Source organism: Myotis brandtii, unplaced genomic scaffold (genome assembly GCF_000412655.1).
Source record: "Myotis brandtii unplaced genomic scaffold, ASM41265v1 scaffold84, whole genome shotgun sequence".
NCBI classification, from domain to species: domain Eukaryota; kingdom Metazoa; phylum Chordata; class Mammalia; order Chiroptera; family Vespertilionidae; genus Myotis; species Myotis brandtii.
Window position 1 is genome coordinate 877,314 of NW_005371410.1, and position 14,745 is coordinate 892,058.

A 14,745-nucleotide genomic window follows, 5' to 3' on the forward strand; every position below is an offset into this window, starting at 1 on the left:
GGACCTGTTGTGTGCGAGCTTGAATGAATCTTTTATGGTAATGTCCCAATGACCTCATCTATCACATGGGCACCAGAATTCCTGACTAGCCTACCTTCCAGAAGGAATACATGAGAACTGGTTTGGAAAAGCATGGAAGTGAGAGAAAACCACCTATGGTATATGACTGTTGATGAAGCAGTTGGAATACAAATATATCTGCTCTCAGTTATGCAGAAAGAACAAAGCCTTTAAAAGGATGAGTGAGTTTCTTTAAGGAATGCTGTAAGTGCTGGACACAGGTCTGGATTCCTATCTTCATGCCCTAAGATTACTACGTCTACCTTGAGCCCACACCCCATGTTTCAAGGGCCACTGCAGGCCTGGGCAGTGAGGACTCAGCAGCCGCTACACTGCATTCGAAGTTAGAGGCCTTTGTCCATCTTTCAGGTGGAATTCTCCAGCAGTCCTTGAAAAGAAGAGCCTCAATAATGGCTGTTATCAATTTTTCCACTATGTCAGCAAGACAGAGGCCACAGATGGATTTATTTTTATTTAAGAAAAATTTTAAATAAGTATTTAATAAACAGGGTCTGTTTAATAAACAGTTTATGTTTATTGATTTGAGAGAGAGAGAGGGAGAGAGAGAGACGTTATGTTTATTGAATGAGAGAGAGAGAGGGAGAGAGAGACATTGATGTGAGAACATCGATCAGTTGCCTTATACTCTGCTGCCCATGGGGCTTTTGATGATGTTTCAAACCTAGGTATGCGCCATGCCTCTCTTCTATTTTTCTGCTTTAACAACCCTGATATCTAGTTTGGATGGGAGAAGCGCCATGGAGTCAAAGGGAATTACAGGGAATAAAAAGAAAATCAGCTAACATATCTAAACATTACTTCACATTATGTTAGAATTAGATGTTTAAGGCTCTCTCCCCTTATTTTATTATAAGCAAGAACTGAGCCATATTCATATTTCAAACATCGGCACTTGGTACAATATCTGATCCACAATAGATTAACTGTTTGAACTGAAACAAGGGTACTTGAACACTCCATATCTTTATACCTTTTTTTTCTTTTTTTCTAGCAAGAAAAGATAGTATATTATGGTAGTTAAGAGCATGGACTCCAAACACAGACCACCTGGGTTAACATCCTGGTTTTGCCCATTATTCGCCGTTTGATCTTGATCAAATTATTATTCTCTTCCTACCCCACTTTCCTTGTCTGTAGAACAGGAACGTGGATGATGATGTGGCTTCTCTGATATGGTTGTTGTACAGCTACATGAGTTAATATACATAAAGTGCTTGGGTCAGTTCTTGGTACAGACTGAATATAGTAAGTATTAGCTATTATACTCCCCTCTTTTTAAAATTCCCCATGTCTTTGTGAGCCTAGTTAACTTCCGTTTCCCCATCTACTTCAAGCATCCTTTGGAAAGGCTTATATTCCTGCCTCCCCCAGAAAGTAAGCCTTTCCACCTGGTGGAGTACTGCTCCTTTCCTTAGTCATGTGTTCTTCAACCTTTTATAAGACCATCCCATTGTATTATAAAGGAGATAATCCCACATCCACGTTGGACTGGCCTATACCTTGTTATTCATCTTTATATCCTCAGCACTTATCACAGTGCCTGACACATAACACATACTAAACAAATGGCATCAGAGGAGTAAAAATGCCTCTGCTGTGATTACTGCTCTTACAGCTAACGTAAAGGCTCTGCTTATGCCCAATGCCTCCACTTCCTATACCTGGGATCAGTCTTGCCCACAATAAATGGGATTCTCGGTTTCCTCAATAAGCTCAGAGAATGTGGCTCACCAGGGGCAGAATGCCTTTGAAGAAGATATGTGCGCTGGTCCCCTCTTTGAACTACATTATAGAATGATTCATCTTCCATGAGCCCCATAACCTCAAACCGGGGCTCCTATCCACCCTCATCTTTCATTCCTTCTTCAGTTGCCCATTTTTTCTCCCCTCTTCCTGTTTCATCCATCTCACCTCCTGCCATGCCTCTGCTGACACACAGACGCACACACACACCTTTGATCCCGCTGACACCAATGGCACTAAGGAAAGAAGTTCAATATGTCCACTGGCGTCAAAATACAGTAATAACAATCCTTCAAGATGACAATCCCAGGCAGCCAAGGGGCGTTCGGGGGGCTCTTCTGCTTTGTGCTTTCTGTAGTCTTTAGTGTTTTTCTTTGGTGTTTAAAAGCAGAAGCAGCTGTAGTTTGCTCTACCTGAGAGGTGCTAGTGAGCGGGTATACAACCAAGATAGTTACAGCACTCCCATGGTGATGAACAGGCAGACTAGGGGCCTGTTTTGTGTCCCATCTCACAGACTCCAGCAGAGCATGGCCTTCCATTTGCAACCAGTTACTCAGCTGCATTTCATGTTTGTGATTGCCGGGACAAGGAAAAAGTCATTATTTCTGGCAGCATCTCTTAGCTTCCTGCACTGCCTCGGGCACTTAGAGGAGGCAGGAGGCCCATGCTGCCTTGGTTGCCACCTGACACCTCTTGTGCTCATCTAAGCCCAGAGTACCCATCAGAAGTCAACAAACAGCATCCCCACCACTTCTTAACGAGGCAGCTGTTCCTGGATCTCCGTTCATCTTCCTATAGCTCCTGCTGCTTCCCTCCTACCAGGTATAACCCAACATCCAGGGGCAGAAAAAACAGACTATGTGCCCTACTGACTCCCTGGACAAGCCAGGTCCAACACTGCTAGTGGAGAACCAAGGGGGAATCTGTGGGTGTTTTATTTTGTTTCTGCTGATTCTCTATTCCTCTTTTTGTTGTCAGCAGGAGCCAGGAAAACCTGGAACCTCAAAATCGAATGCCACCCTGAGCCGCACTGAGCTGGCAGTTTCTAACTCTGATTCACAATTTATTGTTCTGTTTTGTTTATGGCAGGAAAAATATAGCTTTCTGTGTTGAGGTGGTGGCTGGTTAAAACAATCATAAAACAACTTAGATGTTTCCTGGTGATCCACCAGCTATGTTAAATCAACATTTGATGATTTATAAATCAATGAGACACATACAAATTAGATTTTCTTTAGAATACACACAGATATGGACAACAGTGGCAAAGATAGTCATGATTTAGTGTTGTCCAGGGCATTTGAAACACAGATTGCCACATCTGAAGAAGGGGCATTTCTAGATGCATCGGCATATAGCCTAATGTCATTGTGTTGAATGAGATTTTTGTTGTTGTTGTTTTCACATTGGATGCTAATTTCTGTGTATTTTCATCACATTTTCAAAGATGAGCACTTAACCGTCTTTTGTTACAGTACCTAAACAAAGAGAAAAATTAAGAGCATGAGTCTAGAGTTTATAAAACTCAGTTTCTATATAACTTTTTAAAATTTTACCTAAATATTTTCATAGAAACACACCTTGTAGGCTTGGTCATGAGGAGGTTATGTGAAAGTTGGTAGAAAGTTTCAGTCAAAACTGCCTTGACTGAGATAAGATGAAATTAGCAATACATTTAGAGTTTAAAATTGTCCAAAATAGTTGAAAAAAAACTACCAAAGTATGAAATGTATTTACCATTTTTTGACAATTATCTTTAATATATGATTTTTGGATGTGAAGGCTCCCTTTATATTATATTAACGTAAGGGTTATTTGGAATAATAACTTTAATATAAGCTCCCCACTGCCAAGCTAAGAATAATGATCTATGCTTTCCAGCTAAATATCAATTCCAGCTAAATATCAAGTTTGAAATCAAGCTATTGTTTTCAAACAATCAGTTATCTGGACTTGGGCCATCCACTTATATGATGAGGGGCTCAAGCATTTTGGCTACTTACTATGTAGAATGTAATAATAGCTAAAATATGTTAAATGCTCATCATGGCTCGGCATTCTCCTAAACCCTTCAAATTATTCTCCCAATTAATCATCATAAGAACCCTATGAATTAAGTTGCTATTGATATCTACATTTTACAGATTAGAAAATGAAGGCAGAGAGAAGCTAGACTACTTGCCCTGATGATAGAATGGAGCTTTGAACTCACTATGCTAAAGCAAATATCTGAATGACTTCTTGGAAATAATTCTCCCAGAGATGAGAAAATTGATATTCAAGATGAATGTATCTTGCTTAAATTTCTATAACTAACAGGGAAGGACATGGAATTTGGTGAGAAGAGCTCCCAACACAGATCACAGGCAAGAGTGGGGTTTACTTCACATGGCTTTATTTCCTACTGTGTGACCTGGGAAAGTCACTTCCTTAGACAGATAACTCAGTGTCTGTGCATGAAAATATGAGTTCATTTAATATACAACCAATATGTAGCAAATAATATGCATGTGTGCATGTGCTATTTGTGGGAGTAGAATACAGCCCCACCCCCTGGAGGCACTTACAGTCTAGTGGCAAAGCAGATGGAAACATGGAATGATGCAGGGGCTATGTTATATCAGGGAAGTACTTGCAAAGCCCCAAGGCATAGTTTAATGCTTGAAACTGGACTTGGGAAATGTAGATAATTCAGTATGTTGAAGAGCAGGTCACTCATATGTGAATAAGTGGTAAGAGGTGATTTCAGAGTGGTAGGTGGGGCAGGTCCTACATTTTATTCTAAGTAGTTTAAACTTGATCATGCAGGTCATGGGAAGTTATTCAAGAATTTTGAGCATGGGCGTGATCCATTCAGTTTTACATTTAAGAAAGTTTACATTGCTGGCAACATGAAAGATGGGTTGAAGGTGATGCCATTAAAGATAAAAGATTATAAGAGTTCAATTGAGCAATGATAATGTGAACTAAGGCAGAGGTGGAACCCAGGGAGTGAATAAGAGAACTTGAGAGGTTTTTAGGAGTTAGAGTCAAAAGAACCTGGTTATTACATATGATAAGAATCAGGGTTACATGATGACTTCATAGTTCAAGTCCCTTCATGTGGGCTGGTAGATGATGATATCTTTCAAGAAGATGGGGAACACAGACTAATGATCGGTGTGGGCATATACTTTCTGGGGAAGACAATACATTTTATCTTTCATGTGTACAGTTCAGTGAACAAGTAAGACATCGAGATTTCCAGGAGGCTGTTTGAAATGTGGGTCAGAAACTCAGGTGAGTTATCTATGCCATGACTACAGATTTGAGTTATCCCTACCAAAGCCATGAGCATGAATGTCATCTCTAGGGAAAGTGAATTTAATAAGAAGGAAAGGCAGTGGGACCCTGAGAGAGACTGCCATTTAAGGCAGATAAAGGGCTAGTAGAGGGACCAGAGCAAACTTGTGTAAAGCAAGGGAATGGGGTGGAGATAGTGTAAGCAGATGGATGAAAGAACTTTAAGAAAATGGTTGTTCAGCGGGATGAGAGCTCCTAAGACACTGGGATGACTAGAACTGGCAATAAGGAGGCCATACTGACCCTGGTGGGAGAGTTCCATGGGCACTGTTGTCAGGACAAAAGCTATAATGTGGGATGATGTGGGTTAAATGAGATGTGAGACAGTGAGTGTAAGTAACTCTTTCAAGTTGCTTTCTCAAAGCCACAAAGCAAAGCTGTGGGATGGTGTGGTAGATAGAAGAGGCTATAATGTTAAAGGAGGATTTTCTAAGATGGGGAATAGGTGAGTATGTTCCTAACACTCAGAGAAGAAGCCAGCAGAGAAGGATTTAATACTGTAGGAGAGAAGTTCATTAATGGAGTGCGGAGGTAGAACTGGTTGAGCTCCAGAACACAGGTGCAAGAATCAACCTTAGCCCATAGACATTTTATTTGTTAACTTAAGAAATTTTTCTTATCCATTTATCAAAGCCTTTAAATATATAATATATATAGTATCAAATGTAATAATACAGAAGTAGATGATATAAAATAGTAATCGTCTCTACCACTCCTCTATCCCAGTTCCATTAGAAAAAAAAGAATTTTTTCACACTAAAAGTAGATTTACTGTTTTATACAGATTATTTAAATAATATATATGCACTATAATTTTGATAGTACATACAAATATAAAGGAAAAGGTTGCTTAAAAATCCAACCTCCTGAAAAAAATCACATTGAGAGGACCATCCTTTTATATCTATATACTCCTCTTCTTTGCCCACATTAGCTTTATACCACTTTCCTAACTAAACCATAAACCCTGTTAACAGCCTACCGGGTGGTCTTCTATATAGTTTCTCTACTTACATAAATATGTAGTATATATACACCTTTTATTAGCCATTGTTTTGCCCAAAATGGGATTATATAACATGTATGTACATTCTTGCATCTTGCTTTCCTCACTCAATAATGCATTGTGGAATCATTCCAAGTCATCTGGTATTGCTTTCATTCATTGTTTTGCTATATTTAAATATATTCAGCTATTCCTTTCTTAAATGACATTTACTTTCAGCCCCCTAGGACTAATTCTGAAATAAATGGCATTATGTATATGCTCTTCTATATTAGTACTTCTATTTCTATGGAATAGATCACCAGAGTTAAAAAGCACAGGATCAAAGGGTTATATGTGTTATAAATTTTATAGCTGTTGCCTGGTTGCCTAGTGTGTTGGACATGGTGCTCCTTCAGTGTGCCTTCTGTACTGCAAAGGTCAGAAAGCTCAAACCTATACTTCCCAGAATCCATTGCAGCCAGAATATGACATATTGGCCAATAAAATTCGTGCTAGATTTGAAGTGCAAAATTGAGGTGGAGACCTCATTTCTGCGGACTATGGAATTTTTAGGTGAAATGTAAGGACAGGAAAATGTTTCTTTGTTTTCCTGCAGTAGCATTAACAAAGGTCCCCGTGTCAAGAAATGAACAAATGTCTAACAATAGAATGGAAATTGAGTTGTAAAACAGTCAGGCAATGGAGTACTATGCATCAGTGAAAGCTAAAATGGCTAATATCAACCCAAAATATCTTAACAACATACTCTAGAAGGAAAGAAGAAAGTCATAAAAGAATATATACCATGTAGCCCGCACTTGTGGTGTCCCTCACTCCATATCCCTTTCACTGACATGATTTCAGGCAGATGTGGTGGGCAGTTCCATGCAGTGACCAGTGTCACCACAAGGTCACAACGAGGGACCTCTGCTTTTCTGCCTCAAGCCTTCCTTGGAACCATGGGAAGTCATTCAGCCTAAATGTACCAGGGAGTTAAGTCCCTGAGAAAACTCTAACCAAATGAAGGTATGAATAATGCCTAGTCTCCTTTCCTTTGGTCCGGTGGGCCAATTATGAAATGTGTTTTACATATTTTCACAGAGGGTACACAGTAGGAGTATCCTCAGTTGCCCACAACAGTAACCAGCACAATGTACTTCTGTTTTCTCTCTTCTCTAGTCTCTACTCCTACCCTTCCATTTCTGTTTCCTGGGATCACCTCCAAAATATACTACCTTCATCCAGGTCTTTGTCTCAGGCATTGCTTTCAAGGAAACTCAAATTATGGGCTATAGTATGGTTGCATTTGTATGCAGTTCAAAAACAGGCAAGATTAAATATTGTATAGGGAGATAGGCATGTCAGATAAACTATGAAGAAAAGCAAGAGAATGGCTGATATAAAATTAATGTAATATGCTCACATCTGGGAGAAGAAAAGAAGCTATATTCTGAGCAGGAAATACAGTGGCTTCAAAGATGCTAGTTATGTTTTATTCTTTGAGTTGTGTGTTGAATATATGGCCTCTGTTTCATTATTTCTTTAAATTATTGGTTCTCAACATTTGGTCTCAGGACCCCTTTACACTCTTAAAAATTATTGCAGACTCCAAAGGAGTTTTATTTCTGTGAATTTTGTCTAAAGATATTTACTGCATTCAAAATTAAAACTGAGCAAAATTAGGACTGTATTTGAAAATTACAATAACAAGCTCATTATCTGATAATGTAAATGATTTACTTTTATGAAAATTATTATTTTTTCAACACAAAGCAAAGCAAAATTGAATGAGCTGAGTTGGCATCATTTTTCACTTTTCCAAACATCTTTAATGTCTGACTTAATACAAGACAGCTAGATTCTCATATCTGGTCTTTCCTTCTATTCAGTCTATAAAATCATGGAATTTGGTTGCAGAATCTGAAGAAAATCTAACCTCACATAACTATGCAGTTGGAAAATGTAGGCATATTGTAATAGCTTTTTTTTTCAACCTAACTAGATATTCTTTGATACTCCATGCAAACTTGACAAGTGGCCCTTTCTTAAAGGTTAGTTTCAGTGTAGTATCTAAAACTGTATCATTGAACTTCTAATACTCTGTTACAGTGAAATCCATTGGTCTTCTTGCACTTTGAATGGATCTTTTACCCATGCGTGATTTTATGCCCCCACGCACTGGTTATCTGCAAAATATCAGTTCACTAAGTTATGCAGATATTCTAAATGTTGACACATTTCATTCTACAACATAACAACAACATTCATCAGTATCACTAGTGGTACCATCAGGAAAGTCTTTAAATATTGGGAACTGTTAAGCTCATACAAATTTTCCAAAATTCTAATTATTTGTTTGAAAGCTCAAATTTTTCAATTGACAGCAAAAGTATTTTGTTGTCAGTTTTTTCCTTGAAGTGACAGGCTCACTTCATTCATTCTTAAGGAAATGTCTGCCAAACATTCATCAGTATCACTAGTGGTATCATCAGGAAAGTCTTTAAATATTGGGAACTGTTAAGCTCATACAAATTTTCCAAAATTCTAATTGTTTGTTTGAAAGCTCAAATTTTTCAATTGACAGCAAAAGTATTTTGTTGTCAGTTTTTTCCTTGAAGTGACAGGCTCACTTCATTCATTCTTAAGGAAATGTCTGCCAATGGCCAAGCCTGAATAATCACAGTGCTTGTCAGTCGTTCTTTCAAATACACATCATGGTCTTTGAACAAAGCAGCTAGTTCAGCTCACGACACCAACAATCACACAGCGCTTCACCTCGAGACCACGTCCTACTTCTTTGGGCAGCAAAACTGCTTTGTGCATATGTCCCCTTTTGTTATGTGAACTTGAGTAAAGATTTAATAGAACCAATCATTTGTACAGTTTTATCAAAGACATTCTTAAGTGAAGCCAGCATTCTTTTATTTGCAAGTGCACCCTGGAGAAGAACACCGTGACTATCAGTACAGTTTGGTGCCACTGCCCTGGTTTAGACCCCAGCATTTTTCCCCCACCATTGTTTTTGCATCATGGGTGCAAATATGAGAACAGTAAAAAAAGCAAATGATGTTTCAGTGCTGTTATGAAAATAGTTTGACCCCCTAAAAGGGTCTCAGGAAACTCTAGACTATGCTTTGAGAACTTTAAGTTGTATTTATATTATGTACACATTTAATGTCTATTTCCCAATAATTAAAAAAAGACAAGTCATTTTCCTTCGCTGCTAATAGACATTTGATAAAACAGTTTCATCCCTTTTGCTAATCATATAAGAAACAGATTTTTTGTTAAATGAGGCTCCCTGCTCTCTCTTTTTTTTTTTTTGGAAACACTATCAGTAATTCCCCTTCCCCTTCCCCGAGTCATGTAAGCATTTGGATTTTTTTAATGAATAAACAATATTTTTAGGGAAGTTGTAGGTTCACAGCAAAATTGACCAGAAAGTAGCATGCTCCATATATCCCTCTATATCAGTGATGGAACCTATGACACGCTTGTCAGAGGTGACACGCGAACTCATTTTTTTTGGTTGATTTTTCTTTGTTAAATGGCATTTAAATATATAAAATAAATATCAAAAATATAAGTCTTTGTTTTACTATGGTTGCAAATATCAAAAAATTTCTATATGTGACACGGCACCAGAGTTAAGTTAGGGTTTTTCAAAATGCTGACACGCCGAGCTCAAAAGGTTCGCCATCACTGCTCTATATCCTCCCCCACAAACAACCTCCTTCACTATTTATATTCAGTACCACTGAGGTACATATGTTACAGTCAATGAATCTACCTTAACATCATTATAATCTAAAGGCCATAGTTTACATCTTGGTGTTATACATTCTGTGGGTTTTGAAAAAAGTATAATGACATGTATCCACCTTTGTAGTACCACATGGAGCAGTTTCAATGCCCTAAATATCTTCTGTGCCCCCCCCCATTCTCCTTCCTGTCCTCCAACCCCTAGCAATCATTGATTCTTTTACTGTCTCTATTAATTTTGTCTTCTCCAGAATGTCATAGAACTGGAGTCATATAGAATGTAGCCTTTTCAGATTGGCTTCTTCCACTTACTAATGTACATTTAAGTTTCCTCCATATTTTTCCATGGCTTGATAGCTCATTCCTTTTTAGCCTTAAAATCCATTGTCTGAATATAGCAGTTTTTCAATCTTTTCACCACCCAAAGGACATCTTGGTTGCTTTCAAGTCTTGACAATTATGTATAAGCTCCTATAAATATCATTGTGCAGGATTTTTGTGGACATAAGTTTCCAATTCATTTGGGTAAATACCAAGGAGTGTGATTGTTGAATCATATGGTAAGAGAATGTTTGGTTTTGTAAAAAAAACTTCCAACTGCTTTCTAAAGTGGCTGTGTCATTGTGTATTTCTACCAGCACTTGGTATTGTCAGTATTTTAGATTGTGGCCATTCTAATAGGTATGTAGTAGTGCCTCATTGTTTAACTTTAAATTCCCTTATGACATATGATGTTGAACAACTTCTCATATGCTTACTTGCCATCACTATATCTTCTTTAGTAAGGTGTCTGTTCAGGTGTGGGTTTTTTGCCCCCTTGTTAAACTGAGACGTTTGTTTTCTTATGGAATTTTAAGAGGTTTTGTGTGTATTGTATAACATTTTCTTCTAGTTTATGGCTTGTCTTCTCATCCTGCGGCGTTGTCTTTCACGGAGCAGTTTTAAATTGTAGTGAAGTCCAGCTTATCAGTTATTTCCTTCGCAGATTGTGCCTTTGATATGTACCTAAAAAGTCTGCATGTTTGTTTGTTTTGCATGTGGATGTCTAGTTGTTCCGGCACCATTTGTTGAAAAGACTATCTTTGTGTCATTAATTTGTTTTTGTTCCTTTGTCACAGATTAGCTGACCATATTTATTTGGTCTATTTCTGGTTTCTCCATTCTGTTTTATTAATCTATTTGTCTATTCTTTTGCCAATACCACACTGTCTTGATCACTGTAGTTTTATATTAAGTCCTGAAGGCAAGTAGTGTCAGTCTTCCAACTTTGTTCCTGTCCTTCAATAATTAATTGGCTATTCTGAGTCTTTTGTGTCTCCATGTAAATTTTAAAATTAGTTTCTCAATACCCCAAAAATAACTCGCTGGGCTTTTTATTGGAATTGCATATTGCATTGAATTTATAGATCAAGTTGAGAACTAACATCTTGATGATATTGAGTCTTCTCATCTATGAATTTATCCATATCTGTCCATGTATTTAGTTCTTCTTTAATATCTCTCATCAGAGTGGTAGTTTCCCTCATAATAAATCTTATACTTATTTTGTTAAGTAGCATTTGGCTTCTATATTCCTAAAAAAGTTTATCACTTGTTGACGCAAAGAGTTGATGTCACCATTTTGATTTGGGGACATCTGACAATGCTTAAAAACCAAGTTATTAAACTTCAGAGTTTTAGATTACCCAATGGAATTTTTAGCAGGTGCATTCACAACATGTTTACCAAGAAGGTGTCAAAAAAAGTTTGGAAAGTCATCTTATAGATGGGCTGAGGAATGAAATGATGGTCACAGATATCTATTGAGGACATAACTATTTTAACTTAACCACTTTAAAGTGATAACTGCATGGCCCATGTCAAAAAAACTGCATTGAGATGTCTTGTTTGGGTTACTATTGCTATGAAAACATAAGTTGGCACCTGGGATCTAGTCTTAGGGCAAAATCCAATGTAGCTCAAGTATTTCAGTTGGTAAATCCCAGAACACATAAATATGATTCTTGGATTTCCTAACTAGGAGGACTTCATTTTATTTTGTTCCATGAGCCAGAAGCTACTGTAATTTTTAACCTTGTTTCTTTTCTCTCTGATGTTGCCAACTCTTAAATAATTGTGGCACTATTTATCTCTTCCAGCTCATGCATTTCATATTTCCCATTTGTTTTTGGAGTGAATATTTTATGTGGATTTTCAGTATCATTTTTAGTGATTCATAATCACATTCTACAAGCCAACATTTTCCATGCTTGGTTTCAGCTCCAGCACAGTATTTTTGGAGAGCTTGTTCAACTAGCTTTAGCTTTTCATGAGGCCAAGAAATAATTCAACAACCCACAAACAAAAACAATAATAAATTGGTGGGTAGATGCTATCATTTAACCATGCATTTTGTTCTCACTGTAAAAATCTCTTGGGTAATTCTGGAAAACAAATTAAAAAGTAATGAATTTCTAAGTGATTAAGGATTGCATTTTATATGCAACTATTCTTTTTACCATGATCTTTCCAGTATGTGTAGGCATTTTAGCCCTAACTTTTTAAATGTAAAATCTCAGTATTATTTACAATAAGAATGTATTCCTATAAATTTCCTTCTATGACTGCAGTAGTTTTACATGCATGGGGTTAGATTTTAGCCTACGGTGTTCATTGTAGGTAACTGTGCATGGCTGGTTTTTAATATTATAGTTTTAGAGTTGTAGAGCTTCTGTGATTTAATGTAACTATTTCCTTTATTATCATTTATGTTTGTGGGTTCTGCTCATTTTTATAGCATAGCTCCCCTTTGTACAGTGATCCCTGTTTTAGAAAACACATCTGGAAACCTAAAAAAAAGTCTTCATTCATGGACATTCACTATTCATGACTGGTTTTCCATGAATTCTGCAATAATGTTGTGGCTTCATACTGACTGGCAACAGCTCTCAGAATATTCTGATTCTGCAGGAATTCAACAGTGATCGAGGCACCATCTCTGTGATATTTTGACACCTGTCAAAGTCAGTGAAACCAGCAATACTTTTCAAATCAATATTTCACACCTAAAATGATGGTTTTGTTGAATTCAAATGCTTAAAGAATAATTATTTCACCTTATTAATTTTATGACAACAGCTATATCCTAGAGATGACTAGGTGTTGTGCCTCTCATGCCTCTTAAACACACACACACACACACATACACACACACACACAGAGAGAGAGAGAGAGTTTTGCAGCATTAAAGCCTTGCAAAGTATAGTGGGAAAGACCTCAGTTTTTAATGACAACTTCAAATGCCATTTCTGTAACAGACTATCTATTTGACTATGAGCAAGTCATTCAACCTATGCCTCAATTTCTGTTAAGTTGGGCTCTTTAGCTTACATGGCTATGATGAAGATCACTTTTTAGTTACTGTATGATGGGAGTCCTGCCTGCTCTAATCTCGGCACATGAATCACAGTGCAAGGCCATCTAGTTCTAGTAGCATCATGTGTCTTTTCTTCCTCATAAGTTTCACATCATCCTGTGAGCAAGTGTAATATCATGTGTCTCTTGACATCCCACAGAACCCAATCTGGGTTAACATGAATAATATATGCAGTAAAATATTCCCAAGTCTCACAAAAAGAAAGGACCTAAGGAGATGGTATCATGGGTTATGGGTGCTTGTCACTGTTATGACACTGATTTTGAAGATGTTAACATGTCACTCAAAGCCTATGTTTTCTTGTTTGTAAAGCATGGTTGGGTCAACTGGCTAGAGGACCCCTGAAAATGTGTCTTATACTGAACTTACATAAAGCCTGATGAGTTTTTCTGGAAATCTCCAAGTAGGTCACTTCTTGCTGAAGAAGTAGAAATAGCTTGTTTCCAAAGAAATGTCTGTGAACCTTCTAGCCCTGTACTTCTTGCAGAGAATATTAACATCTGGATGTGACAGTTTTTCATCCTTATTTACCAAACATGGAAATCTGCCTTTTCTTGCCAAATTAAAGACAATTACCAATTCCTCCTCTTTTCCACTTTAGCTATAGCCTCGCAGAAGCCGGGGAAAGAGCTCGCCTTTGACCCTGTGTGAATTCTCATATTAGCTCTCAAGAGAGTAATTGAATACAAATCAGACACACTTTTTTGTTAAACTTGGTCTCTGACTTGATCTTGCCTATTTCAAGGTTGCAATTAGGCTGTCTTCTTATAAGTATAAATCAAATCCATGTGAACTGTGTCTTGGGAAGATGGCAAATGCTCAATACCAAATTCTCTATCTTTTCCATGGCCATTTGTATTAAATTTTGGCAAGTGCCTATTTCTCTCAGTCTGATCTGCTTCTCAAGTGTTTGTCCTTTTCTGTGATTTTTTTTTAAATTTAAAAAGCTGTTTACATGTTCATTTCTGCCAGATTCTGGTGCCCCTGATGGGCTATACCCAGGAGGGAGAATAGATACAGGATAAATTGGATTCCTACATATCTCCTCGCCCACACCTCTGACACTGGACATATGCTGGAGTCACTATCTTCAGCAGGAAAACTTTCTGAGATGCTCAGATACAAGGTCATTCATTCAACCAATGTTTATAGAATGAGTACAATGTCTTTGGCCCTGTATAAAGTACTCCCCCACCCATGTTTAATCTCTTATGTTTGCTTTAGTATCTTAGGCTCCTCTTCTTTTCCCCAAATTCCCACTGAAGTAGAATCTTACCTTGGGGATTTTGTCCACAAAATTATGTGTTTTGACTCTAGAGTAGACATAAGAATGGGTACCACATTTCCAAGTTTATTAAGGCAAGAATAGTTTATGTTAGGAATGGACAAAAGGGGCCGGGTGTTGGCACTAGAC